The sequence below is a fragment of the Rhincodon typus genome, chromosome 19 (assembly GCF_021869965.1).
Source record: "Rhincodon typus isolate 14 chromosome 19, sRhiTyp1.1, whole genome shotgun sequence".
In the NCBI taxonomy this organism is placed as follows: Eukaryota; Metazoa; Chordata; class Chondrichthyes; order Orectolobiformes; family Rhincodontidae; genus Rhincodon; species Rhincodon typus.
The window spans coordinates 5,635,179-5,652,693 of record NC_063350.1 but is presented as its reverse complement, the minus strand read 5'-3'; positions in this window follow the sequence as shown (position 1 = coordinate 5,652,693).

Sequence of the window (17,515 nt, the reverse complement as noted above, 5' to 3'; positions counted from 1 at the left end):
TCTTTGGAATTCAATCAATCTCTACAGTAATTCTTTCAATACTGAACAATGCTCAATTTAAACAGCTCAGCTCATACATTTACAACCAGTTTCATCCTCTATTACATATAAATCCCACTTGATATAATTTGAAGCATATGGAAAATAAAAAAAAGTCCCTATCTCTTCCAAAGATTGTCTACCAGTTAATTAAAATTTTGTGCCTGCATATTATTGAATATGGTATTTCTCAAATGCCTAGCTGTGTGTGTGCTGGAAATTCATGTCGGCACCTATTATTGTCCATATTAGAACCAAACCCTGATAATTCAAATCATTATAGGGCCCCAAATTCAAAAACATACATTCTCTTTTTTCACTGAAGCATAAGAGGTTGAAAGGTGACCTTACAGAGGTTTATGAAATAATGAAGGGTATAGATAAGGTGAATGGCAGGTATCTTTTCCATAGGGTGGGGGATTTCAAGATGAGGGGGCATATTTTTAAGGTGAGAGGAGAAAGATTTAAAAGAGACATGAAAGGAATTTCTTTGGCACAGAGAGTGGTTCATGTGTGGAATGAACTTCCAGAGGAAGTGGTGGCTGCAGGTAAGTATATGAATAAGAAATGTTTTAAGGGATATGGACCAAAGCAGGCAAGTGGGACTGATTAGTTTAAGATTGCGGTCAGCATGGACTGGTTGGACCAAAGAGTCTGTTTCCGTGCGTATGACTCTATGTCTCTATAAAAATATCAAATATCTTTAATGTTCTCAGAAGTTCCTCAGTTGAAACAGTGGGCAGAGTTTTATCCTGCATGTAGAAGGGAGGCTGATAAAGTTGTTAATTCATTGGATTCATTGATAGGCTTTACCACAGCTCTTCAATGCCCTCTTTAACGTCTCGCTCTGGGTTTCCCAACCAATCAGAAGATAGGTGGGATATCTCAAATCTATCAAAGAAAGGATTTCTGAATTGATGTAACTGTTCACAATACCAGCCAATAGGGGAGCTAGCAGTAAAGGAGGCTGGGTGGTCAGCATTTTAGTGAAATAGGACTAATGGAGCAGGAGGTAGATATCGTGGAGTAGATTAGTTGAGGGAGGACATGAGTGGAGGGCAAGAAGCAAACTATGCAAATTCCAGGCTTAGGCATAGGGTAATCTTAGATGAGCTGTAGAAATTCCTGCCAGTTAATTTATATAGGACAGCCATTTGAATGAGGAAAATGTTAAGACTGCGACTGGTGAGTAGACTATATCAGGCTTCAGAAATAAAAGATCTTTCCACCCAGGTTTCACCCATGTATGCAACACACAAGCATGCATGCACACACACTCAAGCACATACACTTTCTCTCTCTCTATCTAGTCACTGTTCAAAAACAACCCCAGATGTCTACATCAGAACATTCAGTCATGAGTTTTGAAGGAAACCCTATTAATAAAAAATCTCCCCAATTTCTGAAGAAGGGTCTAGGCCCGAAACGTCATCTTTCCTGCTCCTCTGATGCTGCTTGGCCTGCTGTGTTCATCCAGCTCTACACCTTGTTATCTCCCTAATACCTGCATTGCTTTCTACACCCTTCTGGTGTTTAATAAGGCGTTTGCCAAAATTCACTTTCACAGCCGCATCTCCTTCAACACTGACTACTTCAAGTTGCTACTTACCCCCATCTATTCCAATTGAGGTTCCATTCTCGTGTTTCACATGCACCCAGAATCACAGGTATCTCTGAGAAATAAAACATTCCTCAGACTTCTGTTCTCACATTATATGGAGATCCACACACAGTGCCATGCAGTGCTACAAACACACTCTTGGCCTCTCTCTCCATCAGCATAGCCTCATGCAAGCTCAAAGTTGTCCAGGTCCCCAGTTCTATTTCATCCTTTATCCCAGCTGAAAAACAAGAAGCACTTTTCTCTTCAGGAGTGCAGCTCCAATAACTCCAACCTTTGTTATTTTAAAATATCAGCTTGCTCGCATGGTAACAATTTTGCGGTAGTCCTGTTGCAGTGTTCCAGCGAAGCTCAACGCAAGCTGGAAGAACAGCACCTCGTTTTCCGTTTAAGCATTTTATAGTCTTTAGGATTCAACGTTGGGTTTGACAACTGCACACCAAGAATTTGATCCTCCATTTTGATTGCCATTTCTTCCAGCACTTTCTGTACCATCTACAAGATCCAACCAAGGCTCCTTAGGTTGAATAGCTCTTAAAAAAACAAATAGTTTGGTTCCAGCATGAAATGGCCACAGCTCACAATTGTTATTTTAACAATTTGGAACTTAGAATTAAAAACATAATTTCTGTATTTTGGTTCATGTCAAATTGGGGGATGGGGGTAGAGATTCTACAAAGAGGGACTGAAAAAATATTGAAGTCATTAATATCCTTTGCAGAATGAGCAAATAAAGTTCAACACTGATAAATGTGAGGTAATACATTTTGATTGGAAGAATATGGAGGGGGTGGTGTGTCATAAGGGAATCATTTACTACTTGGAAGGTGCCAGTCTATGTGGTGAAGACTGCAGAACAACAAAAACATCACATAGTACAATACACCTAAAAGCTGCACCACAGGGTCATTAAAAGAAACAAGCTAAGCATTAGGCATTAACACGAGAAGGCCATGATTCTTTTATTCTTTTCCACAGGGTGAGGTAAACACTCATCAGGCCAGCATTCATTGCCCATCCCTAATTGCCCAGACGGCAGTTAAGAGCCAATCACATTGCTGTGGGTCTGGAGTCAGATGAAGGCCAGACCAGATGAGGTCAGAAATAGAAATATGGGCCAGATGAATGCGTGGCTGAGGAGCTGGTGTACGGGGCAGGGTTTTCAGTTCTTGAATGATCGGAATCGCTTCTGGGGTAGAGGTGACCTGTACAAGAGGGATGGGTTGCACTTGAACCAGAGGGGGTCCAATATCCTTGGAGGGAGATTTGCTAGTGTTACCCTGAAGGGTTTAAACTAGTTTGGCAGGGGGTTGGGACTCTGAATAAGAGAGGGGCCATCGAGAAGTCAGAGGAAAATACATTAGCCATCAAAAGCAAGCTTACTATTCTAGATAGCCAGGGGCACAGTAAAGGGATGGAAAAGACTTCTGGTTTAAAGTGCATTTATTTCAATGCATGAGGCCTGACTGGTAAGGCAGAAGAGCTCAGAGCATGGATTGGCTCTGCGGACTGGGATATTATAGCCATAACAGAAACATAGCTGAGAGAAGGGTGGGACTGGCAGCTCAATGTTCCAGGATACAGGAGCTACAGGTGTGACAAAAGTACAAGTAAGCAAGGAGGGGAAGTTGCCCTTTTGACAAGGGAGGACATAACAACAGTTCTTAGAGAGGATATTCTTAAGAGGTCATCAAATGAGGCCATATGGTGAGAGCTTAGAAACAAGAAGGGGATGGTCACTCTGTTGGGACTGTATCATAGACCCCCTAATAGCCAGCGGGTACCAGAGGAGCAGATGTATAGAGAGATTGCAGATACCTGTACAAATAACAGAGTAGTGTTGGTTGGAGATTTTAATTTCCCCTGGATTGACTGGGCCACACAGAGTGTAAAAGGCCCAGACGGGATGGAATTTGTCAAATGTGTCCAAGAAAGTTTCCTAAATCAATATGTAGAGGGCCCTACTGGGGAGGGTACAACACTGGACCTCCTCTTAGGAAACGAGTTCGGGAAAGTGACTGAAGTGTCAGTTGGAGAGCATTTTGGGTCCAGTGATCATAACTCTCTTAGTTTTAATATAGTTATGGAAAAAAATAGGACAGGTCCACAGGCTAAGGTGCTAAACTGGGGCCATTAGGCAGGATCTAATGGTTGTCGACTGGGTGGGTTTGTTCAAAGGAAAAGGAATGGCTGGCAAATGGGAGACTTTTAAAAAAGTGATATCAAGAGTCCAGAGACAGTATGTTCCTGTTAGTATGAAAGTAAAAGCTGGCAGGTTTAGGGATCGCTGGCTGGCGAGGGATATTGAGGCTCTGGTCAGGTAAAAGAAAAAGGCATACATAGGAGTTTAGCTACCAGGCTCAAATGAATCCCCAGATGACTATAAAAAGTGTAGAAGCACACTTAAAAGGGAAATCAGAAGATCAAAAAGAGGCTATGAGATGTATCTGGCAGATAAGTGTCAAAATAATCCCAAGAGGTTCTACAGCTATATTAAGAGTAAAAGGGTGGCTAGGGAGAGAATAGGTCCCCTTAAAGATCAGAATGGCCGTCTATGTGTGGAGCCACAGGAGAAGGGGGAGATTTTTAATCTATATTTCTCCTCAGTGTTTACGGGGGAGAGAATCATGGATGCTAAGGAAATAAGGGAAACAAGTGGGGATGTTTTGGACTGCATACATATTACCAGAGAGGGAGTGTTTGCAGCCTCAGATCGCATTAAGATGGATAAATCCCCTGGGCCTGATCAAGTCCAATGTCAGACATGGTGGGAGGTTAGGGAAGAAATTGCAGAGGCCCTTGCAGAGATCTTTGCTTCATCCTTAGCTACTGGTTAAGTTCCAGAAGACTGGATGGTGGCTAATGTTGTTCCATTGTTTAAGAAAGGTAGCAAAGACAACCCAGGGAACTACAGGCAAGTGAGCCTGACATAAGCGGTAGGCAAGTTAGTAGAGAGGATACTGAGGGGCAGGATCAACCAACATTTGGATAGTCAAAGTCTGATTAGGGATAGTCAGCATGGATTTGTGTGCTGGAAGTCATGTCTGACAAATCTTTTAGAGTTGTTAGAAGAGGTAACCAAAATATAGGTGAGGATAGGGTAGTGGATCTTTGTTATTTACATAAATGATCTAGATGTGAATGTATAAGGCACAATTAGTAAGTTTGCAGATGATACAAAATTAGGAGGTATCGTTGATAGCGAGGAAGGTTATCAAAAATTACAGGGGGATCTTGATCAGATGGGGAAGTGGGCTGAGGATTGGCAAATGCAATTCAATACAGATAAGTGTGAGGTGTTGCACTTTGGAAAGTCAAACCAAGGTAGGACTTATACAGTAAATGGCAAGGACCTGAGGAGTGTTGTGGAACAGAGGTACTTAGGAGTACAAGAACATAGTTCATTGAAAGTGGTGTCACAGGTGGACAGGGTAGTGAAGAAGGCATATAGATTGCTGGCCTTCATGGTCGAGGCACTGAGTATAGGAATTGGGATGTTATGTTACAGTTATATAAGTCGTTGGTGAGGCTGCACTTGGAGTATTGTGTACAGTTTTGGTCACCCTGTTATGGCAAAGACATTGTTACACTGGAAAGTGTGCAAAAAAGATTTATGAGGATGTTGACAGGACTAGTAGGCCTGAGTTATAGGGAGAGGTCGGCCAGGATAGGACTTTATTCCTTGAAATGCAGGATATTGAGGGTGACTTTATTGAGGTGTATAAAATCATAAGGGGAACAGATAGGATGAACGCATATTATCTTTTTTACGCAGGGATGGTGCATTGAAAACTAGAGGTCATAGTTTTTAAGGTGAGAGGGGAAAGCTTTAAGAAGGACCGAAGAGGCAACTTCTTCACACAGAGAGTGGTGTTTTTATGGAATGGGCTGTCAGAGAAAGTGGTTGAGGCAGGTACAATAGCAACATTTAAAAAAACATTTGGATAGGTACATGGATGGGAAGGGTTTAGAGGGATATGGACCAAATGCGGGCAATTGGAACTAGCTGAGCGGGCACCATGGTCAGCATGGACCAGTTTGGGCAGAAGGGCCCGTTCCATGCTGTATTACTCTATGACTCTATGACAGCAGTTATCTCCCTAAAGGACAATTGGTGAACCCGATGGGATTTTCCAGTATTTGACATAATTAGATTCTTAATTCCAGATTTTTTTAAATTGAAGTCAAATTCGACCATCTGTCATGGCATGATTCAAACCCAGCTCCAAGAACATTACCTGAGTCTCTGAGTCTAGCAATAACACTTGAAAAGTACGGAAGTGTTCAACCCGGTTCGAACCTTGATTACACCACATAAAGTACTGAAAGCAAATCTGAGTTGTCATATTATTAAAAACAAGTCAAAGTACTTGACATAAGTGCAGAGAAGATTTATGAGGTTGAGAAACAAAATACTGCTTTTGCTGAAATCTGAAATGAAAACAAAAATAATCAGCAAGTTATTCTGCATCTTGGACAGAAACAAAGTTAATATTTCAAGTTGATGACTTTTTATCCAACTATGGCCTCCGTTCTTCTGTGACAGATTTCAGAAGCCTGATGAGTAGAATACTCCAATTCACAATGCAGACATCATTGATGGCTCTTTCTAATTCTTTAAGCTGTCCCTCTAATGGCAGTTAGTCCTTTGAAATGGATAAAGGGATGATAGTTGTTTTGTAAAAATGCTATTTATACCATTGGCTGTTGCATTACAGGTGACAAACAGCTTGGTAAATTAAAATATTCAGAACTGAATTTGATTGCTTTTGTTAGGAAAGGAAATCAAAGAATATAGAACAAAGGCCAGAAAATAGATATGAGGTACGAATCCTGGCATAGTGTTCAGAAAATGCCACGAACAGACTGCCAAAGATATTTTGATTTCACTTAAAAAATCATTAATAAATAAACCTAGAGGTAACAGAAGCAATTAAATGCATTCTTGGATTGTTCAAAACAGAGACGTTGGACTGAATATTTTGGCTAAGTGTCAGCTTTGTTGAGTTTCATGAAGGGTTTCTCAATGCCACTGCCACCCTAACTCACCTCATTAACTACCTCTTACAATCCCCATGACCACTGCTAATTCAATTCTCCCAATCACCAGAGCTGGAAGAACTTGTAGTGCCCCACGATGTTGTGCTGACCTATTATCCTACTAAGATCAAAGTATCCTGCATACCCTACATTTTACTATCATCTATGTGCCTATCCAAGAGTCGTTAAAATGTCTCTAAAGTATCTGACTCCACTACCACTGCTGGCAGAGCATTCCACATGCCCACCACTCTCTGTGTAAAGAAACTACCTCTGAAATCTCCCCTATACCTTCCTCCAATCACCTTAAAATTATGCCCCCTTGTAATCGTCATTTCAGCTCTGGGAAAAAGTCTCTGCTATCCACTCTATCTATGCCTCTCATCATCTTGTACACCTCTATCAAGTCACCTCTCATTCTTCTTTGCTCCAATGAAAAAAGCCCTAACTCCCTCAATCTTTCCTCATAACACCTGCCCTCCAGTCCAGGCAGCATCCTGGTAAATCTCCTCTGCATCCTCTCTAAAGCTTCCACATCCTTCCTATAATGAGGCGACCAGAACTGAACACAATATTCCAAGTGTGGTCTAACCAGGGTTTTATAGAGTTGCATAACCTCGCGACTCTTAAACTCAATTCCCCTGCCAATGAAAGCCAACACACCATAAACCTTCTTTACAACCCGATCAACTTGGGTAGCAACTTTGAGGGATCTATGGACATGCACCCCAAGATCCCTCTGTTCCTCCACACTGCCAAGAATCTTGCCATTAACCGTGTACTGTGCATTCAAATTCGACTTACCAAGATGAATCACTTCACACTTTTTCAGGTTGAATTCCATCTGCCACTTTTTTGCCCAACTCTGCATCCTGTTAATGTCCCGTTGCAACCTACAACAGCCCTCCACGCTATCGACAACTCCACCAACCTTCGTGTCATCGGCAAACTTACTAACCCACCCTTCCACTTCCTCATCCAAGTCATTTATAAAGATCACAAAGAGCAGAGGTCCCAGAACAGATCCCTGCAGAACACCACTTGTCACCAAGCTCCAGGCTGAATACTTTCCATCTGTCTTCTATTGGACAGCCAGTTTTGTATCCAGACAGCCAAATTTTCCTGAATCCCATGCTTCCTTACTTTCTGAATGTGCCTACCACAGAGAACCTTATCAAATGCCTTGCTAAAATCCATATACACCGCATATACTGCTCTGCCTTTATCAATGTGTTTTGTCACATCCTCAAAGAATTCAATAAGGCTTGTGAGGCATGACCTGCTCCTCACAAAGCTATGCTGACTACTTCTAATCAAACTGTGCTTTTCCAAATAATCATAAATACTATCTCTCAGAATCCTCGCCAATAATTTGCCCACCACAGAAGTAAGGCTGACTGGTCTGTAATTTCCAGGATTATCCCTATTCCCTTTGTTGAACAAGAGAATGACATTTGCCACCATCCAATCATCTGGTACTACTCCAGTGGACAGTGAGGACGCAAAGATGATCACCAAAGGGGAAGTAATCTCTTCCCTCGCTTCCTGTAGTAACCTTGGGTATATCCCGTCAGAGGACTTATCTATCCTCATGTTTTTCAAAATTTCTAGCACATCCTCCTTCCTAACATCAACCTGGTTCAAGCATATCTGCCTGTTTCATGCTGTCCTCACAAACGTTAAGGTCCCTCTCACTGGTGAGTACTGAAGCAAAGTATTCATAAAGGACCTCCCCTACCTCCTCTGACTCTGCGTACAAGTTCCCTCCACTATTCCTGATTGGCCCTACCCTCACTCTGGCTGTCCTCTTGTTCCTCACATAAGCATAGAATGCCTTGGGGTTTTCCTTGATCCTATTCGCCAAGGCTTTTTCATACACCCTTCTAGCTCTCCTAAGTCCATTCTTCAGTTCTTTCCTGGCTACCTTATAGGCCTCTAGAGCCCTATGACAGTGCCCAAGTCCCTGACTAATATCGGAGCCTTCCGTTGACTTATTGTACTGGAAAAGCTCCTTCCCCCTGTCTAACAAGGGTCTCCGTGGACTTCACTGAAGACCATTTCCCATAGACTGAGTTTTGTCATTTGTTTGTAGTGCATGCAGTTTGTGTGTTGTGTAGCTGCTCATACATGCTGCAGCTGTCAGACTGAAGCAAGAATGTGTTGCACAGCAAGACGTCCAGCCCATTGACTGACAATAAGCTGTTTGGCTTTGCGTCTGTGCTGGCCAGCAAGACTATATGGCAATAATGTGAGCTTTTAAACTGCAGCTGAAGACACAAAGCACAAACAGGATAGCACAAAGTAAGGATGCTGTGAGCATCTGGCTAGGCATTAAGCAGGGATGGTCTATAAGATTAAGTAAGCAGCCCAGAGATGCAGGCTGGTACAGTATGTAAGTTGGAAGCCTACTCTTGCATGCAAATGTCTTTGTAGCAGTACTGCAGTGATTGTTGCTGGTGGTCTCAGAAGTGTAGAACTGAAGTACAGAAATATTTTATAAGCAGTTAAGAGTTGTGCTCTGATTTGATTTATTATTGTCACATGTACCGAGATAGTGAAAAGTATTGTTTTGTGTGCTAACCAGACAAATCATACCTTACATAAGTACATCGGGGTAATCAGGCTAATAGAACAGAATGCGGAATATAGTGTTACAACAATAGAGAAGGTGCAGGTAAAAATCAACTTTAACACGTGAGAGATCCGTTTATAAGTCTGATAACAGGGTAAGAAGCTGTTCTTGAATCTGTTAGTATGTGTTTTCAAACTTTTGTATCTTCTGCCCGATGGAAGAGGGTGGGAAGGGCCTTCTGAAGAAGGGTCTAGGCCTGAAACATCAGCCTTCCTGCTCCTCTGATGCTGCTTGGCCTGCTGTGTTCATCTAGCTCTACACCTTGTTATCTGGGAAGGGCCTTCGATTATGTTGGCTGCTTTCCCGAGACACAGGAAGTGCAGATGGAATCAATGGAAGGAAGGCTAGTTTGCATGATGCACTGGACTGTGTTCACAACTGTCTAATTTCCTGTGGTCTTGGGCAGAGCATTTGCCAAAACAAGCTGCAATGCATCTGGCTAGGATGCTTTTTATGGCTTTTTATGACGACACAGGAAGCTAGCAAATGTCAGATGCCAGTGTCTATGGACGGTAGATGCATGCTCTGGAGCATGCCCATGGTGCCCAATATGGCGGTCCAGAGGAACCAGAGGGATCACCAGGCTGCTGTTCTGATTTTCATGCCAAGAAATCCCAACGTCTAGTTTCTATCTGTCCCCTGGTATGACAGGAAGCTATATTTTAATGAGGTAAGATTATAGTTAATGAAGGTGATAACGAGCAACAATCACCTGTTAATAAGCAGTCCCTTGCTGCTCCGAAGCAAGAATCACATCTTGATATCTGGAACAGTGTTGGAAAATGCAATTAGTTGCTCCCAACATCAAGATACCCCACATTCACACAATTATTCCAGATTTCTCGGCAGAGGTCACATCATTCAGGGCCCTAAATAACAGTGCAGTTACACTAAAGGTAAATTACTGCTGGCTGTGATCACAAACTTAAAAAGAAAAATAACAGACAAAATGAAACATTATGCAAACTTTAAATCTTTAAAATTAAAAACAAATGTGAATGCCTATTTGTTTTATAAAGAAGTTCAGTTTATGGTTTGATATAGCAACAACAGCAGCATATGTTTCTTATTTCAAGTTTTTTGTGAGCTCTGATCAGTGAACCTTTGCTTCAGCTTTTGTCATAGTCTAATTGCATCTTTTCCATTGCTAACCAAAAATTGTCACTGCACATGGGAATTGTGCAATAAATTACTAAAGATGAATTCCAGAGAAAGATTATCATCGTTTTAAGATTGTAAATGGATGACCTGAAACACAGAATTCCACACCTTCAACAACAAATACCATTAAAAGGACTCCTAAAGGAACAAGACACAATTAAGGCCTAAGGCGGGAGAAATTGTTCTTATAGAAGTCTTCAACATTATCAACATTATCAACAGAGAGCTGTGCCACAACCCATACCTGGGAAATCAACAGTCAGCATAGCAACAGCTAAGGGCAATACTACATGAATTAGTTTCTCCCACTGTATTCAAGCTTAACTGTAACTCACTAGCAACTGTCAAAAACAGGATGACAAGATAAGCAAAGGACTGATTCCATTCCCATACCAATTTGGCACGCTCCAAAACACAAGGACCCTTTTAAAAACAGCTTGAGCTCTGGAGACATCAGGATTTAATCTGAACGGACAACAGTAGTGGCCCCTTGCCACATGAAGCATGAAATTTTGGAGAAACGTAAAAATGCACATATTCTGTCAAAGTTCCAGGCTTTGTGCCCACATTGCCTGGGGGAATTGCCTAACTATAGCAATTCAGCTGACCTATGTATGATAAAGGTTTCTGATTTATACATATATAAATATTATTTTTAGAGTTTGGAAATTAAAATAGTGGCATATGGGATTGGTTACTTTTCTGAAGGGTTTTTAAAAATTTAAGTTAAAATAGCCTTTCTGGAACAGTGAATTAACATATGTGTCAGAAAGCAGAGACTCAGCTGAACTGTTAATGGAAGGTCATTTTAACCATGGTAGTTTTACAACAGCTGAGTGCATATTAAGGACCATTAGCTTGTTTTGGTTCAGGATAATCAAGAATAGATTTTCACTTAGAAAATCCAGAGCCTGAGAGTTTTGGGGCAGTTCAAAGGAGACCTTATGAACCAACATATTCCCCATTCTACCATTACCATCAAGCCAGCATATGAACCCTGGTTCAATGAAGAGTGCAGAGAGGGCTGTCCAAGAGCAGAACCAGGCATACCTAAAAAATGAGGTGTCAACCTGGTGAAACTACAAAACTGAACCGATTGTGCATCAAACAGCCTAAGCAGCAAGTGATAGACAGAGCTATTTGATTCCACAACACATGGATTGGATCTAAGTTCTACATGAATGGCAGTGGACAATTAAACAACTTATTAGAGAAGGTGGCTCAACAAATATTCCCATCCTCAACAATGCAGGAGCCCAGGAAATCAGAGCAACAGATAAGGCTGAAGCATTCACAACAAACTTTAACCAGAAATGTGAAGTGGATGATCCATCTTGGGCTCCTCTGAATCACATGTCAGTCTTCAGCAAATTCAAAACACTCCACATGATATCAAGAAATGTCTCCAGATACCGGATAAAGGATGTGGCCCTAACAGCATTCCAGCAAAAGTACTGAAGACGTGTGCTCCACAATTTAGTGTATTCCCAGCCAAGCTGCTCCAGTACAACAATGACAATGGCATTTACTCAACAATCTGGAAAATTGCTCGGGCATGCCCTGTATACCAAAAGCAGAACAAATTCAACCTAGCCAATAACTGAGTCATCTCAGTTCTAGGACAACTCTGCTGGAGTTCCTTATGACAGCATCCTAGGCCAAATCATCTTCAGCTACTCCATCAATGACCTGCCCTCCTCCGTAAGGTCAGAAGTGGGAATGTTTGCCAATGATTGCACAATGTTCAAAACAATTCATAACTCCTCAGATGCTGAAGTAGTCCATTTTCAAATGCAGCAAGATCTGGATTACATCTAAATTTGGGCTTAAAAGTGAAAAGTAACATTTGTGCCACACAAAGACCATGCAATATTCATCTCCAACAAGAGAAAATCTAACCATCATCCCTTAAAATTCAATGGCATTACCATCACTGAATCCCCCAATACCAATATTCTTGGGGTTATCATTAACAGAAACTGAACTGGGCTAGCCATATAAATTGCTAGGCTAATAGAAAGTCGGAGGCTAGGAATACTGCACTGAGTAACTCACCTCTTGACTTCCTAAAACCTGTCTACCATCTACCAGACACAAGTCAGGAGTGTGATAGAATACTCCTCACTTGCCTGGATGGGTACAATTCCAACAACACCCAAGAAGCTTGACACCATCCAGGATAAAGCAGCCTGCTTCATTGGCATCACAACAGCAAACATCCATTCCCTCCATCACAGATGCTCAGCAGCAGCAGTGTGTACTATCTACAAGATGCACTGCAGGAATTTACTGAGAGTACTTAGACAACACCTTCCAAAACCAGGGCCATTTCCATCTAGAAGGATAAGGGTACCAGCTACATGGGAATACCACACCTGCAAGGATTCTGACTTGGAAATATATCGCCATTCCTTTACTGTCACAAGGTCAAAATCAACAAATTCCCTCCCTAAAGGCATTGTGGATCTAACCACAGCATTTGGACTGCAGCAGTTCAAGAAGGCAGCTCACCACCACCTTCTCAAGGGCAACAAGGGATGGACAATAAATTCTGGCCCAGCCAGAGATGACCACATCCCACAAGTGAATAAAAAAAGTGAACTCCCATTTGGGAATAAGGTTGACTTTGCCTTATGATTACATTCTCCCCAGCTCATTTCAAATACATGTATGTGAAAAGAGCCAAACGTAAGAGCAGGTGAGCAAGAAGTTATTCACCCCACTGGACCACCTTGGGCTCCAACTTCTGGTTGCCACATTTAAAGGCACCTGGAGAGCACTTAGCTCTCTGCAACTTTTGCTTGTCACCAACAGCCATCCCTGGGGATGTCAGAGAGCAGGCAAAAGGTGATGCCGTGCTTTAGCGACAAATCCTAGGTGTTCTACTGAAGGTTGTCCAGGAAAAACGGGAAGCTTTCTTTTCCCAAGGGATGGCATCAGAAGGCCTTCCTGACTGATGAAGGCAGCCTGCTTGTTGCAGAAGTCTGTGCTCATAGGTGCCTCAAGAGAACCTGTTTCCAGAGTACAAGAGATTGAATGATCTGTGGCACTTATCCAGGTTATGTATCATTCTCTATTCACTGCGTCATGCCCCCTATATGTCTGAGTAAGCATTGTCAGATTACCACTGAAGAGGACTGTCACACACAAGACTGGATGTCAAGCATCTCCTTCAGATATTTCAGGTACAAATGATGTCTTTCACTTAATTACAGCTACCAACATAGCACCACTTTCATTTCAGTGCTACTGCCTCTCACACAGATGACAGGGTGCACACTTAATCATAACATGAGCTGCCACACTCGAAAGTTCATGCACCACCAGCTCACTGGCCTTTCTTCACAACCAGGAGAATGTTCACATATGAAGATAGCAAGGGCTGCAGGTGCTGGAAGTCAAAGTTGATAAAATGTGGAGCTGGAGGAGAACAGCATCCAAGGAAAAGGAAAGTCGACATTTCGCGTCAGGGCCCTTCATCAGGACTGGGGAGGGGAAAGGGAGCTCAGAAATAAATAGACGGAGGGGGGTGGGGCTGGAGGAATGTAGGTGAGATGGTGATGGACAGATGCAGTTAGGGGTTATAGAGATTGGTCAATGTCCATCTTCTTTCTCACCTATCCACCACACCCTTCCCATTCTGAGCTCCCTTCCCCCTCCCCAGTCCTGATAGAGGGTCCCGACCCAAAACATTGACTTTCCTGCTGCTCGGATGCTGCCTGACCTGCTGAGTTCCTCCAGCTCCACATTTTATCGAATGTTTACATATGATAGCTTTCCACTATCACGAGGCAGGGACATAACCACAAAAGGCTGCTTTGAGACAAGGACCTCACAACTATCTCAAGCAAATATCATATAACATAATAAAAACCGAAAGAACTGCGGATGCTGTAAATCAGGAACAAAAACAAATTTGCTGGAAAAGCTCAGCAGGTCTGGCAGCGCTCAGCAGGTCTGGCAGCATCTGTGAAGGAAAAAACAGAGTTAATGTTTCGGGTCTGGTGACCCTTCCTCAGAATGTTAACTCTTGTTTTTTCCTTCACAGATGGTGCCAGACCTGCTGAGCTTTTCCAGTAAATTTGTTTTTGTACATATCATATAACATTTTGTTTATTTTCATCAACTGTAATGCCTTATCAATGCTGAACTATCTTTCATAGTAGTAGTGAAACATACAAAATAGGTACAGGAGTAGGCTATTTGGCCCTTCAAGCCTGCTCTGCTATTCAATACGATCATGGCTGATCATACAACTCAGTACGCTGTTCCTGCTTTCTCCCCATACTCTTTGATCCCTTTAGCCCTCAGAAGTGTATCTCACTCATTCCTGAAAACATTCAATAATTAGCCCTCAAACAATTCCTGTGGCAGAGAATTCTATAGGTGCACCACTTTCTGGGTAAAGAAATTTCTCCTCATTTCAGTCCTAAATGGTCTATCCCATAACTGTAACCCCAATTCTGGACTCTCTGGTATTCAGGAACATCCTTTGGTCTGGTCTCCATAACTAAATAATGGCTAAGGAGGCATTTGGGAAGGAGCAGAAGCAGTTATAACAATGATACCAGAACTGTAAGATATGGAGTTCAGTGTCAAATTATATCTGCAAACACTCCCTAGAAGCAGCTAGGAATATTCACTACTTTAAAGGTGCTAAATACAAATTTCTATTTAGGAGATCTGAATTTATGGCAATAAAGTGTATTTAAAATTCTGCTAGAATTGATTACTGGCACAATGCACATCTCATCTCACTGTATTTCATATAGGAAAATGACAGAGAAGCAGCTGTGCGCTCGTCTCTTAATCAAAAGATAATTGTTTCAAGTCCCACTCCAAATATTTGGACACAATCAAGGTTGATGCTTCAGCAGTGAAATGAAAGCTGGCCTATCAGACATGTCATGCTCTGGATATGATATTAAACTACAGCTGCATCTCAGGGAGTGTAAAAGATGCCATGGTATTTTTCAACAGGCAAGTTCTTGCTCATGCTCGAGTCAACATTTATTCCTCAGCCAAAACTAATTAGATGGTCCAGTCATTACCATTGCAGGTTGATTGCTGTGGTTCTTTATGATACAGTGGACGCAATGCTTATTTTATATCCTGTAGAAAAGAGGGGTATATCATCAGAATAACTTGCCAACCAAGAAATGGCTGAGTTCAGAAGCTTTGAATCTCATAACATTTGTCTGTAACATTGACTTTTTACTGATTAGAAAAAAAGTTCTCAGCTAAGCAAGCATTCTGCAAGAATTGCCTTCCAGCAGTCAAGGAAAGCTGTTGCTTCCCAGTCAACTGACTTGAAATCCCTACCATCATGTCCACTATGGAAATTCTTAAATGGCAGAAATAGTAAAACGATGATTATTCAAAAAAGCAGATAATAAAGTTAAGAAGTAACTTTCAATCAAAGCTCACAGACCACACTACTTCATCAAGTATGTTTGAGAAGATGATGGCTTAGGAAGACAACATTTCAAAAAGGAGACATAGAGGCATAGCCCAGTTATATGTAAATTTCTTTTCCATTGCAGATTATTGCTTGTTTTGCGTTATCACTGATGTTCAATTTCACCATGTCTGACATTGCAAAGTGCTCTCCAAAAAAATCACAAACACAGGAAAAAAAGAATAGAAATATTTTCAATTTATATTTTCACTGCCCTTGAGAAAGTAGTGTTATAACCTGTTCTGAAGAAGCATCACCTGACCCAAAACATTAACTCTGATTTCTCTCCACAGATGCTGCCAGACCTGATGAGCCTTTCGAGTAATTTCTGTGTTTGCTAATGTTATAACTCATTTGGGAAAGTACGCTGAATCTCAAGCCCCAGTACTCCCAGAGCTGCCACAGAAATTAATGATTTAATCAAAGTGCCCTAAAGTCTGTTGAAGTCAAAACACTGACCAGGTTCCTGTACCCCCTAATAAGAGTTACTGTTTATTACCAATAAGTAATGTGTAATCACAAGTAAACAGCTATGAACTATCAACATACAGTTCAACTAGTTTGAACTGTAACCCTTTTTTAAACTCCTCCAGTCATGACGGGCATAGATAAAGTGAATAGCAAGGGTCTTTTCCCTAGGGGGAGTTCAAAACTAGAGGGTTATTTTAAGGTGAGAGGAGAAAGTTTTAAAAAGGACATGAGGGACAACTTTTTTACACAGAGTGTTCCATGTATGGAATGAACTGCTGGGGAAGTGGTGGATGCAGATAGTTACACCATTTAAAAGACATTTGGTTAAGTACCTGAAAGAGAAAGGTTTGGAGGGATATGGGTTAAAATCAGGCAAGTGGGACTAGTTTAGTTTGGGACTATGGTCAGCATGGACTAGTTGGACCATAAGGTCTGTTTCCATGCTATATGACTTTATGACTTGACCTCGGTTCAAGTAAAGTGGCCAACTTTGCACTCAGTGTAGATCTTGCCTGAAGGTTCTTTATCTTCTGTGAGGATAACTTCAGGACACACAGTTCTCAAATGTTGGTCTCAAAGGCTCCTCTTGAGAAATCCTTTTTCTGCTAATGCTTACCATAGAATATGTACTCCTCCTTCCAGAAACTCCTCTGGCATTCAGCCATTGAACTGACCAAACCCTGATTGCATTGTTCGATACCAGCCAATGGAGTTTAACTGGTAAACAACTCCCAAATGTTTACGAGACAACAAGGTGCAGGGCTGGATGAACACAGCAGGCCAAGCAGCATCATAGGAGCAGAGAGGCTGACGTTTCGGGCCTAGACCCTTCATCAGAAAAGGGGGAGGGGAAGGGGGTTTTGAAATAAATAGGGAGAGAGTGGGAGGCGGATAGAAGAGGGATAGAGGAGAGGATAGGTGGAGAGGAAACAAACAGGTCAAAGAGGCAGGGATGGGGCCAGGAAAGGTGAGTGTAGGTAGGGAGTTAGGAAGGGGATAGGTCAGTCCAGGGAGGACGGACAGGTCAAGGGGGCGGGATGAGGTTGGTCGGTAGGAGATGGAGGTGCGGCTTGAGGTGGGAGGAGGGGATAGG